At 43.0% G+C, this 16062-nt stretch overlaps 1 gene segment (V, D, J or C); it reads right to left on the bottom strand.

Annotated features, from left to right (window-relative positions):
- The window catches only part of LOC308572124 (T cell receptor alpha chain MC.7.G5-like), a 123966-nt gene that overhangs the window by 4488 nt on the left and 103416 nt on the right, over window positions 1-16062 (bottom strand).

The following is a 16062-nucleotide window of genomic DNA, read 5'->3' as shown; positions in this document are numbered from 1 at the left end:
GCAAAGGATAACCAGAAGTTAGAAACTGCAGCTGAAATTGACATATGTCGTGAAAGTCAATGCCATACTAATAATGGGCAGAGGGGTGGGTGAGAGGCAGGATTAAATTATCCATCCATTCTGCAAAAATCTGACTCCGATTACATATGATCTCCCCTCTCTCTTTCACCGGTCCTTCAAGAAAAAGGCATTCAAGGCATCTCAGAATGAAAACTCATGGAAAACAATATAAAAATGCACCACTCAACAATAATTGTCAAAGAAAATATCAGAATAAATCAGTAGCAGAGAATCTCTGCCCCTCCAGATATTGCCAGACTCCGACTCCCATCATCCCTGAGCATTGGCCATGCTGGCTGTGGTGGGCTTATGGGAGCTGGAGATTCTGGAATAAAGATTCTGGAGAGATTCTGGAATAAACGAACCGAAGAAAGGTTTGTATCCAACTAAGTCTTAGGCGACATTCACACCATGCACTTATAGTGATGCCACTTTAAACCGTCATGGCTTCCCCCAAAGGATTCTGGGAGCTGTAGTTTGGTAAAGGTGTAGAGAGTTGCTAGGAATCCCCTGATCACCTTGCAGAGCTACAATACCCAGCATTCCCTGTAAAAATGGACTGACTGTTAAACAACTCACTGTAGCTGTGAGGGGAATAGAGGGTCTGCTAAGACCTCTCAGCACCTTCAACAAACTACAGCTCCCAGAATCCTTTGGGTGCGTGGGGGGAAGCCATGACTGTTTAAGATGAATCATGAATCATAGAGTTGGAAGGAGCCCCAAAGACCAACTAGCCCACCAGCCTCGCAATGCAGGAATAATAGTATCATAGCACTATAAATTTATGGAATGAATGCAAGTCCAGAGTAAACAGAGAAATTAATGCTTCGGTGTTAGCCATTCTTCTCAACAAGCATATGTTGGAATGTATGTTGCAACAGCTTGCTCTGAGTAGAATTACCATTAGCTACAACCCCAAGTGAGCTGATGCTTGTTTTGCATTGTTCTGCAGTGAGCAACTGGCAAAAAGTTTGCACTGAAGGACCCTGTCTGCTCCGCTGAGCTCTTGCTCAGTGCAACCGAGAGCACACTCCTCCAGCTCTCAGGAACCATTTCCCAGAAGCGCCCACAAAGTTCACACCTCGCTGTGGGCTGTTGTTTCGCTATGAGGATGACGGCACAACCTGAGAAGCAACCCACAGCTCTTCTCTACAGCTCAGTGAGTAGATGAAGGCATATCCGCAGGTTCCCCAACCTTGCTATAGAGCAACTCCAGGGTCAGCAGCTGACGAGCGACGACTAATCCCACCAATAACTACAATAAAGCTTAAAATATGCGTAATGGTGAATTGGATGGTACTGAACAGGCAAGGTCCAGAATTCCATGAGGACGCTGGGGCATGGTTGGAATTTTTGCATAAGCCATTTTATTTATTTATTGAATTTATATACTGCTTTACACCCAGACATCCCATCATTGTGGTTCCTGCATTTCAGGAGGTTGAACTTGATGACCATTTTGGTTCCTTCCAACTCTACGATTCCCCCTTCTCATTCAAATATACTTAATTCTGCATATGCCTCTTGTGCAATGAAGAATAACTGGATCCAAATATATTCCAGAGCATATTATTTCTCTCCCTCTCTCTCTCTCTCTCACACACACACATACATACACCCTGACACACTCGCAGAAATCTACCTTAATAATAATAATAATAAATTTTTATTTATATCCCGCCCTCCCCAGACGAAGCGGGGCTCGGAGCAGCTAACAACAGTAAATGTAACACATCCCAAACACATAAAATCACAATCAATTAATTGAAATACATTCTAAAATCAATTCATTCTAAAATCAATTCAGCACGCTAACATTAAATTTGCAACCTAATCCCAAAAACTTTATATGAAAATAACTCCTACTGAAATGAATGGAAGTTCCACAAAAGGTGTTTGGGATCAAGACAATAGTTTCCATTTAGGGCAGCAGATTCCTAGATTCAGGATATTCTAGAAAAGCTTTAACAACAATTACTGTACATTCTGTAATGTACATACTGTACACATTAGATTATTTCACTGTGATGTTATATAAACCAAAATATGTTTCTGTTTTAACTGACCTATTTTTATCTAATATGTATTGGTGTAAATAGATGTTTAAAAAGGTATTTTCCTGGACAAGTCTGAGTCAGATCTTTGGTCCATCAAGCTCAGTATTGTTTGCACTGACTGGGAACAGGTTATTCAGGATTTCAGGCCAGAGTCTTTCCCAACCCTACCTGGAGATGAAGGGGATTGAACCAGGTACGTTCTGGATGCAAAGGAGATGCTCTACCACTAAGCCATGGCTCCATCCCCATTTGAATGTTTCCAATATTTGACTTACTTGGTTTAACACTCAGTTGAGTCCCACCTCCAAACAACAATTTGTTAGCAGTTCCTCCATAAGTCACCCAGTGGGTTAGGGTATGACAAAAACACGTCATGATATAATAGGGAACGTCATGGGAGCACAGGAAGCTACCTCAAACCAATGTAGGCCAATGGCCCAGGTAGCTCAGTAAGGCTGATGCTAACTTGCTACGCCTTTCCAGGATTTCAGCAACGTCTAGGCAACACGATGACCATGTACATACGCAACAGACAATCTTTATAGAATTCCTTCAAACCATAACAGTACAAAATGAAATCTTTAGTCTCAAAGTCTCTGAAAATCTTTAAATGAAGCGAGGTACCAGACTTTGTACGATGACAGACAAGCTGTGAAGCTTTGTGTATTCAGCAAAAAGGATATAGAATTGCTTCATAAACTGAAAATCAAATTTTATTTTCAGTTTTTGAAGCAATTCTATATCCTCCCACCACACTGACGAAGAATTCTACAAAACAGTAGTCAATATCCAGAATCACTGTTCAGTGTTGGACATCATATTTGCCGAGTACACAAAGCTTCACAGCTTGTCTTTCATCGTACAAAGTCTGGTACCTCGCTTCATTTAAAGATTTTCAGAGACTAACATGGACCTCCAACCCCTCCCACCTTTATGTTTAGGGGTGAAGTCATAAGAGCATAAGGATGTATCCAACTAATTTATTGCCAAAATAGGTACACTGAAATTAATGGATCTAAGTTAGTCATGTCCATTCGTTTCAATGAGTGTACTCTGACAGCATTGTAAATACAGTAACTCATGTTCTTCTTTCCCTGTCCTGCCCCCCAGGGTTTGGCTCAATGGGTGGCTGGAACAGTCCGAATATGAGTTGGCTGAACTGTGTTGGGTGAAACTCTGTTGGGCTGCATGTGCACCCAATCTCTCTGTGGTTCAACAGGGCAGGTGGGCAAGGTACATTGCTGACAACGGCTTGGGGTAGCTACATTAGCTCTTTGAATCTCAGTCGACACCACCAATGTAATCATCATCAATGTTGCTGTTGTCATTCATCACCATCTATTATAGCCATGTATTATTAACACAGTTATCGTAATCTACTGCCAATGCTCCATAAATAAATATATACATATGCAGTGTTTTAAATTAATCCTGTTTGCTTATCTTTGAGCTGCCTATGGATTTTGGTGGGCTTCTCTGAACGTTTGAAGCATTTTGAGAAAGTCTAAAAAAACATAAGAAGAGCCCGTTGGATCAGTTCAGTGACCCATCTAGTTCAACTTCCTCTTAGCCAATTAGATACCTGTAGGAAACCCACAAGCAGGAGGATCCAAGCTCCAACCTCCTGTAGTTTCCAGAAAATGGTATTTTCCAGCCGGTGCTTCCAGTTGTGGAGCCAGAATATAGCCATTGTGGCTAGTAGCCATCAAGAGCCTTCTTCTGCATGAGTGTGTGAATGCTCTCTCAAGGTGGTAGACAAAACCCATACAGTGCTAACTATACTCAGTGTTCAAAGGAACTAAGAGGTACCAAATCCAGTAGTAAGGGGACATTAGAGTTTACTCGCTGCAAGCCAATCAGAGCTTTGGGGTAGTTGAAAATTCTAATAAATAGATGGTGGACTGGACCAGAATGAATGGACCTGACCAATGCTTAGAAAACATTTTGGAACCTGTGTGGTTGGAAAATGACATCACAACTTCCCACCCAAGAGATGGCAGAACTATAGAATGCATTAAAATTGTGTGCATGGAGGGCGGGGAGGAAAATAACAGACATTTTTACACCATTCTCCATCTTCCCTCAAAACCAGCACAAACAGAAGTGTCAACTTACCAGGGGTAACTACAAGTCTGGTCCCACCTCCCAATGTGAATTTAAATCCAGCAGTATTATCACTGTGAGACACGTCTATACAAAATGGTGGTTCTGTGGAAGCTGACGTGTGCCATGGTTCAGCCTGTTGGATGGCATGCTATTAGAACCATGTGGGGACTTTTCCCACTAAAAAAAAGTAATATTTCAGAATGAAAAGTCCACTTTTGAGTGTCTTGTAAATATTTTGATCTACAAGAGGTTTGAGACTCCTGGGTAAAGTAAAAATCAACAAATCTACGGAATACATGGTTGGATGGATCAGTACATGTCTCCTTGTGTCACACTAACCTGGTTTAATTTTATACTACCTGATGCTCTAAGCAGTCTAAAAAAGCATCAATAGTCTGAGATCCAAAGAACAGACCAATGAGTGGTTTGGATATGGGGTTTTTTGCTTGTTTTCATCCACACTCCTTACTTCCCACCCAACAAAAACTACTTTTCAGAACAGTTTCACAACTTCTTTGTGATAAGGCCTACTGTTCTAAGATGAATAAGAGAAAACGGAAATCCAAAAGGGTGAACCCAAAGCCTTTGGGAGTGCATAGAGTAGCCTTTGGGATCTTGGCCAAAATAAGCAAATAATGTTATTTGCTCACCATGTCCCACTGACAACCTTGTCTCTCTCCCAAGTATACAGTGGTACCTCAGGTTAAGTACTTAATTCATTCCGGAGGTCCATTCTTAACCTGAAACTTTTCTTAACCTGAAGCACCATTTTAGCTAATGGGGCCTCCTGCTGCCACTGCGCCGCCGGAGCACAATTTCTGTTCTCATCCTGAAGCAAAGTTCTTAACCCGAGGTACTATTTCTGGGTTAGCTGAGTCTGTAACCTGAAGCGTATGTAACCTGAAGCGTATGTAACCCGAAGTACCACTGTAATTGTATTACGTGCATAGGTCACCGGTCTTCTTATAAATACACGTCTTTAAATAAATGCAAAGACGTGAATTTCTACTGTCTGTGACTATCATTTGAATAGTTTCCTAATGTGAGAATTGAGTGGTGTTGATGATGGTAGTTGTGGTAAATAACACAGGACCATAAACATTGCAATCTTATATGGCAGAAATGGTCTGCTAGCATTCTTCCTCCCAACAGTGGTCAACTACAAGTGACAAGAAAGACATTATGCTATCCACTCCTTATTAGTCTCAGAGAGGTTATATCTAGCCAGGTTACACTCACAGTAAATACTGGCTCCCTAAAAAGAGGACTGAGCTTTATAGAACAAATCAAGAAATTCCCCACAAAAGTACATAAAATGAACACCCAAGTTTCCCATAATGCCAGTATAGGCAGAAATGCTAACTTACCCGGTATAACAAGAAGTTTGGTCCCACTTCCAAATATTTGAGACCAACCAACATTGTTAACACTGTAAGACACGTCTCTACAAAATGGTGGCTCTGTGAGATTTGACATGTATCAGTCAAGTTGCCCATTTGGTTATTATTGCATGGAGGGAAATATGAAAATGTAGTCGTGTTTTAGTCAGAAAAACTATAGACCATTTCTATAAAAGAAAAAACTTGTTTGCTCTACAACTGAAATGTATGAGGGCTGAATCCAGACTTTCAATCTTGCCATCTTTAGACTAAATAGTATTGTCCTCCTCAGAATAGACATAGGACTAATTGTGCATTTACCTCAACATTATGATTGCAAACTGACACCAGTTAGGTCCCTTCTGGAAGGTGATAAAGAGGACATGAATGAGTTAGTCAGTTCCTGTTGCTAGTCCCCAGCACCGAATGACACATATCCAACCCAGGAAAGGGGAACCTGTGGTCCTCCAAATAATGATGGACTCCAGCTCCCATCAACCCCAGCCAGCATGGGCAATGGTCAGGGGCGATGGGACCAACAGCCAGAGGGCCTATACCAATGTATAGAAATCTCACAGCCTACAAGAACAGATTCCTCTGGAAATTAATGTAACCATAACTTGAAAATAGAAAGTCCCAATTGACTGTGTTATGGGATGAATCAAGACAAAAGGTACCTCTCTAAAAGGTAACTTTTGTCCTCCTCTCAATTCTATTAATTGATCAATCAATCAATCAATCAATCAATCACAGAGTTTCCAAACTTGGGTTGCCTTCTGTTTTTGGACTACAACTCCCACCATCCCTAGCTAGCAGGACCAGTGGTCAGGAATTATGGGAGTTGTAGTCCAGAAACAGCTGGAGACTCAAGCTTGGGAACCCCTGATCTATCATATCAATATTGCTTAAAAACACGAAGAAGGAAAAATATATAAAGAAGTTCACTTACTAGGCAGAATTACAAGTTTTGTCCCACTTCCAAATATGGGTTTATTCCATCCACCACTGTTAACACTATGAGACACACCTTTACACCATGTTGGAACAGGTAGTGCTACCTGCTAAATTTGTCTTCTGCAAAACTTACATACATTGTAGCCTGTATGTTCACAGCAGCAATCTGTGTAGTCTATATTTTTACAAGTTAGGTCAGGAACATTATGCTCATATTCCAGATATGGGGCAGATCCAGCCATCCACCTAAGATAACCTAGAGAGTTAACAGCCGTTGTCCCCATGTAGCATTAAATGGCACATATGAAGTAGCTCTCAAATGACCTAAAGAATCTAGGTCAGGGATAGGGAATATGTGATCCTCCAGATGCTGGATTCCATCTCGCATCAACCCTAGCTAGTATGGCCAATGGTGAGGAATGATGGGAGTTGCAGTTAGTTCATGATCTAGATTGATTAGGTTATTTGAGATTGTTTTCATATGAGATCGTTTCCATTTTTGCTACATAGTGGAAACCTCCGTATAAGAAAAATATTGTATACCACTATTCAGGTATAAGTACACAGCTTTTACTTTTTTGTGGGTGCAGGTCACATTTGTACATATGCTAAGCTATCAAATCCACATATGTGGAATAAATTATTGCCACAAACTTAAAATATTATGCTGGGCACATTTTCCCCTGGAGAGTGAAAGGTCAATACAAGCTAAAGAAAATCCATCTTGTTCTGGTAAGTGGTCATTAATATGTATCTAGCGCATTTCCAAGATTTAAGCCAAAATGGCTCACCTGCCAACTAGAATGTTTCCTGTATTTGACTTACTTGGTTTAACAATCAGTTTGGTCCCCACTCCAAATAATAATTTGGTGCCAGCTCCTCCATATACACAGTGACTTCATGTATAATGAAAACCCAGGTTTCACTTTGGATCCCTCAAGGATGAAGAATGAAGAGCCACTTAGAACACAGTGTGACCAGAAAATCCAGTTTTCTGCCCAACTATGTTAAGAAATAAATGAATATATATATATATATATATATATATATATATATATATATATATATATAAAGTTTTTTATATTACAGTCAAGTGATCTTAAACAGCGGCAGCAACAGAAATGCCAACTTACCAGGAACAATTGCAAGCGTGGTCCCACCGCCAAATATGAATTTTCCCCATCCACTATTAACACCATAACATGTACCTCTACAAAATGGTGGACTTGTAAGACTTTAATGCATCATGTTGCCTGCTCTATTGGTGCTACACGGTGGTGGTTGTGAATATCTAGTCATGTTTCAGAAGGAAAGAGCTTCAAAAAGCATCCATGACAGATGACCTTCCAAGGATGGAGAGTCCACAACCTCTTGAGGGAGACTGTTCCACTGTCAAACAGCTCTTACTGTCAGAAGGTTTTTCTGACTAGTCAGAATCTCCTTTCCTGCAACTTGAAACTATTGGTTTGAGTCCTATCTTCCAGAGCAGGAGAAAACAAGTTTGCTCCATCCTCCATGTGACAGCCCTTCAGATATTTGAAGATGGCTATCCTATCTCCTCTCAGTCTCCCCTCAGTAGGTCACTATTTTAAAATAACAACCCCCCAGACACAGAACTGGCACCTAGCAGTCAGAGATATGATATAACAGACAAATATACTGTCGATTATCCATCCCAAAGTCCAGTTCTTTTTATCTCAAAGGTGTTGTTTCTTTTAAGGCACTTGTATACCTTCTCTAGAAGAGAATGCCAATTTACATTGGGTGATAGTCAACTGAACAATACTCAGAGTAGACTCATTGAAATCGATGCACTTCAATTACAAAAGTCCATTGATTTCCAGTGGTGTGTTCTAACTATGACTAACATTGAATATCACTGATAGTAGATGCTTCCATCCAATTTGTAAAAAATGATTGTGATAATGTCATGCAATATATGGAAGCAACATACCAAGGCAGATAATGATCTACCATGAATACCTTAAACATGACAATACGTGAAAAAGAAGAAGTGTCATCTTACCAGGGAGTACTAATAGTTTGGTCCCACTTCCAAATGCAAGTTTACCAAATCCACCAGAAGTGTTAGCACTGTGATATGTACCTTTACAAAATGGCGGCCTTCTTATGGGCCCCAGGCATTATCCTGGTCCTTTGCACCAGAGATATAACAACATATATAGAGCCGATTGCCCATCGGCTTCTCCTTTTCAAGGCACTCAGATATCAATTTGGAAGTTAGGTCAAACAAACTTTGGGTCATACTTAGACTAGATCCACTCAAATCAATGCAGTTACATCACACAAGTCCATGGCTGTGATCGCCGAGTATGGTTGACATTGGCTCATCACTCATGGATATTAGATGCCTCCATCCAATGGGTAGATTGGACTATGTCATGCTACTGAGGCAAATAACACATTCACTGGGGTAAATAATGGTGTACCATGATTACTATGAGAAAATTAACATGAAAAAATGTAAAAAGTCTCTGCTTACCAGGAAGTACTACTAGTCTGGTCCCACTTCCAAATGTGGGTTTCCCAACCCCACTAGCAGTTGTAAGCACTGTGAGATGCACCTTTACAAAATAGTGGCTAAACTCTTTGTCCTGTGGGCTGGGGTGAGGAACCTTTGTCCCTCCAGCTGCTGCTAAATTACAACTCCCATCATCCATTGGCCATGCTTGCTGGGTGTTATGGGAGCAGCAGTTCAGGAATATCTGGAGGGCAAAGCACCTAATAAAGTGGTAAATACAAGTATACAGTGTAATATCTTAGCCATAGAGTAAATCCATTTATTTCAATGGGTCTACTCTATCATTGGATAGCATAATCATAAATTGAAATTAATTGTGATTTCAAACCAGTTTTGGTTTTTTTTAAAAAAAGAAAAAGAAATAATGTTCTCAATTAGGTTGTATAAAGAATCAAGAATTATCCCACAAAGATAAACAGAGTAGGGATGATGTATTGGTATAATCAGAAAATTTCAATACGCAACAAATCATGAAAAAGAATCCCATAAAAACGCACAAATCCAGTTTCTTTAAATGCCACTGTAAACAGCAATGCCAACTCACCAGGAATAATCACAAGCTTGGTCCCACTTCCAAATATCTTTTTCCAACCAACATTTTCAGCACTGTGAGACACATCTCTACAAAATGGTGGCTGTCTGAGAGTTCATTGATATGCATTATGGTGCAGCGGTGTGTGTGTGTGTGTGTGTGTGTGTGTGTGTGAAAATAGCTTACCCCTAAGTAAATGGAGTTGGGATTGAAGGTTAAATCCATTGGGGTAGTAAAAAAAATGGGGAGGGGGGAGAACAGAATGTAAGCGATAGGCAAGGCTTAGTTAGAATATCTATCCTACCTTGTCCATCCCAGCAGCTACAAGTCAAAGGTTTAATTGAATGGACTTTTATTCATACTCACACCAACCAATTTGAAGCACAGCAGACAAATTTGAGACCCCAAAGTCCACCACTGAGCAAATCACAACTCTCTCAAGGTCTGAGCAGGGGTGAGAAACCCACAGCCCTCTTAATGGTGTTGGATTCCCAACTCCCACCTGCTTCAGCTGGCGTTTCCAATGGTCAGGGTGATAGGATTCAAAGTCCAACAAGATTAGCAGCTTCCCCACCCCAAGCTAAATAACAGAGTCAGCTGGCTGGTGCTGATGGGAGTGGTATAGTGATGGACTTAGAACATTTTCTGGTTGTCAGATACCTATGCTATGTGATTCTGTTCCAGAGCCAAATAAAACAATTCTTGCATTTTCATGGTTGGTCACACATGGTGACTGTTGGTCACACACATTTCCCCCCTTGGATTTGACATCAAGCACAAATTAAATGAGCCTTGATACTTACTGGGGTTCACCTTCAAGATAGTTCCTTTTCCAAATATCACCTTATTTCCAGCTACATTCCCACAGTGGTTCAATGTCTCACAAAAACCTCTAGAAGAGGGACAGGGATCATGTGTTTTTCCAGATGGTGTTGGACTATAACTCCCATCACCCATGACCATGGGACATGGTGACTGGGGCTAATGGGAGTTGTAGTCCAGGAACCCCTGGAGCACACAAGGTTAGTTAGCATACTGCTGTGTGAACCGACACAGTATTTCTGGTCCGTCCCCCCCATCTCAACCTATTTATGGCAATGTAAGACTTGGAGCCCTGCAACATCCTGAGGGCTAGCTGTAGGCAACAGGATGGTTGCTTAAATGCTGGCTGGTAGCCAATACCTACATTATCTGTGGTGCTGGAACTATGTAAATATATGTATGTTTCGAAGGCAAGAGAGTTGGCATGGGACTCCAATGGTATGTTCATGGTTTGAGGGAATTCACAAAGCTTTCATCTGCAACTCCCATCATCCCTGACCATTGGCTATGCTGGGTTGAGCTGTTGGACTACAAAAGGCCCCGAAGGGCAAAAAAAAGGTTAGAGAAAGTTGCTAAAGACTGCCTTCTTGGTTGCTCTGTGAAGCTCAACGTGACCAGGGCTTTTTTCCAGCTGAAACTCACCAAAGGTTCCAGCAGCTCTCAAGTGAGCCATTGCCATTCTAAGAGAATGAGGGAGGTGTTCATGGTGAGTCCCAGCACCTCTTTTCCTAGAAAAATAGCACTGGGCAACACAATTTCAAATTTGGAGGGTTGCATTTGGATGAGGAAGAGGGGGGTATTCTGATCTGTCACACTCACAAAATGAAACTAAATAAGGGTTTAAATTTACCTGGTGTCACGATTAGCCTAGTCCCACTGCCAAAGATTACTTTCCAGTTACCAGTAGTAGACACACAGTGCTTCCTGCCTTGATAAAAATTGCCCAGACACAAGGAGTGTACAATGTGCTCAGGGATAGTATAGAGCAGGGATGGTGAACCTGGTGTCTCCTAGATTGGACCACATCTTCTATCATCCTTGATGCTGGATGATGCGGATGGGAGTCATGGTCCAAAGATATTGGAGGATGCAAGGTTGGACAAAATTGCTCCACAAACTAATATTGTGTTCCTGGTCACTCCCCTCACCCCGGACCAGGTTTTGGGGGTTGCATTTGTTTGGAGAAGGAGGAAGGTATTCTGATCTGTTGCACATAGAAGGAATTAAGCCTTGAAACTTACTTGGTGTCACAACCAGTCTTGTTCCACTTCCAAAGGTCACTTTTCCATAACCAGTGGAAGACCCACAGTGTTTCCTGCCTTGACAAAAATTGTCCATGCACAAAGAGCACACAGAGCAAAGAGCGGGACATGAGAAAGGGTAGCATAGGACAGGGAGGAGAACCTGGTGTCCTCTAGATATGGCTGGACTGCAACCTTCATCACCCCTGGCCACTAGCCATGCTGACAGGGGCGGATGTGAGCTGGAATCCAACATCATTTTAAGAACCGCAAATTCCCCATCTCTGGCATAGGGATGGACTTTCTGATTGTCAGATACCCATACTATGTGATTCTGTTCCAGAGCCAAATAAAGCAATTCTTGCCTTTTCATGGTTGGTCACACATGGTGACTGTTGGTTACACACACTTTCCCCCTTGGATTTGACATCAAACACAAATTAAATGAGCCTTGATACTTACTGGGGTTCACCTTCAGGATAGTTCCTTTTCCAAATATCACCTTATTTCCAGCTGCATTCCCACAGTGATTCAATGTCTCACAAAAACCTCTAGAAGAGGGACAGGGAATATGTGTCTTTCCAGATGGTGTTCAACTACAACTCCCATCACCCATGACCATGGGACTTGGTGACTGGGGCTAATGGGAGTTGTAGTCCAGGAACCTCTGGAGCACACAAGGTTAGTTAGGCCAGCGGCGTAGCGTGAGTTGTAAGCATCCGGGGCAACGCAAGTAATTTGCGCCCCCTAACCCGGGGCGAGGCAAGTAATTTGCGCCCCCCGCTGCCGCCCAAACGACGCCGCTTGCCCGGAGGAGGAGGGGGGCAGAGAGGCGAGGAAAATTCAACGGCCCAGCAGCTGCAGCAGCAGCGGCGGAGGCGGGGCTGTAAAGAGGGGCTGCCTGGCGCGTCCTCCGCAGCGAGGGCTGAGAGCCGCTGCCTGCCGGGCACCTTCAGCCCGGACGCGCGCACAGCTCGTCGGTTCCGCGAGACATGCGGCTCCGCTACAGCCTGCGCCCGAGGCTCTTCGGCGACTCCAGAGGCAGCGACCGCGCCCCCCCAGATGTTGCGCCTGGTGCGGCCGGCACCCCTGGCACCCCCCACGCTACGCCACTGAGTTAGGCATAGCTGCTGTGTGAACCAACACAGTATTTCTGGTCTCCCCCCTAATCTCAACCTATTTATGGCAATACAGGACTAGGTTTGGGTGTTGACCTTGGATGAAAAGGTGTAACCCAAACTGCCTTACACCCAGAATTTAAGAGATTAAGAACTATAACTGACTTGGTGTCACCACCAGTGTAGTCCCACTTCCAAAGATGACTTTGAAGGACCCACTGAACACCCAAAGTGTTTCCTCCCTTGACGAATATGGTTCAGTCACAAGAAACACACAAAGAGTTGAACGTGCTAATAGATATTATAGGACAGGCGATATGAGGCAGCTGATGTCTTCCAACTTATATTGGGACTACAACTGGGTTGGCTGAGGCTGATGGGAGTTGTAGTCATAAGGACCTGGGGAGGTCAAGGTTGGAGGAAGCTGCTCTAGGGACTAGCACTGTGTTCCTGGTTGCCCCCCTAGGCTCAACCTGAAGACTAGGTTGGGGGGTGGGTGGGCTGCCTTTGTTTGGGGAAGGGTGGAGGTAATCTGGTCCATTACACGTGCAAAATGGAAGGAATTAAACATGGAAACTTACTTGGTGTCACAACCAGTCTTGTCCCACTTCCAAAGGTTACTTTCCAGTTACTACTAGAAGACCCACAGTGTTTCCTCTTTTGACAAAAAATACCCAGGCAGAAGGAGCACACAGAGGATGGGGATAGTCTAGGACAAGAAGGGTATCTGGTGTCCTGCAGATATTGCCAGACTACAATCACGACCCCTTGCCACTGACTATGCTGACTGGGAGTTGGAGCCCAACAACATATAGGAGGAGGCACAGGTTCCCCATCAATGGTGTAGGGATGGACTTGCAATGCTCTTTGGTTGTTAGATACCATCCTATCTGTGGTGGACCTTGGGGTCTCAAATTTCAGTGGCACCCTGTGCGATACTAAAATTTGGTGCCCCCTTACTCTTGCACTGCATTCTAAATAATAGTTGTGGCATCCCCTGCAGTGCCCATTGTGACGCAACTGGTTGTGCTCCTCTAAATCTTCCTCTGATCCTATGCAGTTCAACTCCAAGGCTGAGTTCTAGGGAGAGAGCTTTCCTTGCTTCTTTTCAAGAATGAAATGGTGGAATTCCTCTATATGAGATTTATTCTTCTTCTATCCTCTTCCCCTTGGGAATTAACCCCCCTTGATTCAGAATTAAGTCCTGTGACACCCCCCCCCCATGTGGTTGGATTCCAACTCCCATAAGCCTCAGGCAGCATGACCAATGGTCAGAGAGGATGGGAGGAATCTCTGGAGGGACACAGGCTCCACACCCTTGTAATAAAACAATTCTGACATTCTCATGGCCAGGGTAAGTGTTAATAAATACTAGCATATTCCAGATGACACAATAGTGTGTTATCCTGAACAGGTTTCCCTTTCCTGATCAGGATTTGTTGCTAAAACAACAACATGGGGATCACTGGGTCATCTGCAGATACCCTTAACTCATAGTCACACATGTTCCACACAGGGAATCATCCACAAATAAAATGAACTATGACTGCAAGAAGATCAAACCTATCCATTCTGAAGGAAATCAGCCCTGAGTGCTCACTGGAAGGACAGATCCTGAGGCTCCAAGACTTTGGCCACCTCATGAGAAGAGAAGAATCCCTGGAAAAAGACCCTGATGTTGGGAAAGATGGAGGGCACAAGGAAAAGGGGACGACAGAGGATGAGATGGTTGGACAGTGTTCTCGAAGCTGCTAACATGAGTTTGACCAAACTGCGTGAGGCAGGAGTGCCTGGCATGCTCTGGTCCATGGGGTCGCAAAGAGTCGGACATGACTAAACGACTAAACAACAACATGATACTTACTGGGATTCACCTTCAGCTTAGTCCCTTTGCCAAAGATCACCTTGTCTCCACTGTATTCCCACAGTGATTCAAAGTCTCTCAAAAACCTCTAGAAGAGGGACAGGGAGCCTATGTCTTACCAGATGGTGTTGGACTACAACTCCCATCACCCTTGACCCTTGGGCATGGCGACTAGGTCTCATGTGGTTGAAGTACGACAATACCTGGCACAAAGGCACAAGGTTAGGAAATCTATGGATCTATGGATCAACACTGTTTGGGGTGTTGCGTGGTCAGGGGTGGGGGGTGGGGGGTGGGAGCTGCAGCCCAGAAACATCTGCAGGATCACAGTTTCCCCACCCTGCAATAAAACAATTCTTACATTCTCATGGTCAAGGTTAAAGTCTAGTAAGTTCAAAATGGCAGGGTAGGGCAGTAGGCAGAAAAGGCTTTCCTTCCCCCAGTAGTCTTTGCTTCTAGAAAATTCACAGCCATCACTGATTCATCAATTAACACACAAGATGTAACCGGCTGTACTTTTGAATAAATAAGGTATACTATTCATTGTATCAAATTGTAGATTTCAACGGAAGTCTCATAAAGTTCCACATGTAAAGGGTTGTTACAGTTCCACATCGGTAGAACAGGCTCATATGCAATATTACAGGATAGTGAATCTTATAGCATAGTAGTGGTTGAAGCCTAGGATGGCGAAACAAGGCTAATATTCAGGAAATCCTTGTCTTTGAATCTGTGAAAGGATTCTGTGGAACTGTAACAACCCTTTATGTCGATTATTGGACTCTATGAACAGGCAGGTGGAATAGACACTTACACATGTATGGACCTTATGCATGAACTGACTAGAGAATGTACTGATCCACTGGGTCTTCTGCTTTTTTCGTTGAACTTTATGAGACTTCCGTTGAAATCTACAATTTGATACAATGAATAGTATACCTTATTTATTCAAAAGTACAGGCACTTACGTCTTGTGTGTTTACTGAGTATGTTTCATGTAACCATAGGTTTGTTGTTGTTGTTATCACTGACTCACCTGCAGCTGCCCTTAACTATTAGTAACTCTCACCGACACCACACTCTGGATTTGATATCATGAACAAATAATATGAATCATTATACTTACTGGGATTCACTTTCAGGATGGTCCCTTTACCAAAGAACAACTTGTTTGCATTGTTTCCCCACAGTGATTCAATGTCACTCAAAAACCTCTAGAACAAGGGGCGGGGAGACCTGTGGCTCTGCAGATGATGTTGGACTACAACTCCCATCATCCTTGACCCTTAGATATTGTGTCTAGGTCTGATGGGAGTTGTAGTCCAACAACACCTGGAGGACACATGGTTAGAGACTGCTGCTCTAGGGATTGACGCTGCATTTCTGA

The sequence above is a fragment of the Podarcis bocagei genome, assembly GCF_964188305.1.
Source record: "Podarcis bocagei genome assembly, chromosome: 13".
NCBI classification, from domain to species: domain Eukaryota; kingdom Metazoa; phylum Chordata; class Lepidosauria; order Squamata; family Lacertidae; genus Podarcis; species Podarcis bocagei.
The sequence above is the reverse complement of the archived record's forward strand: the minus strand, read 5'-3'. Positions and strand labels throughout refer to the sequence as shown.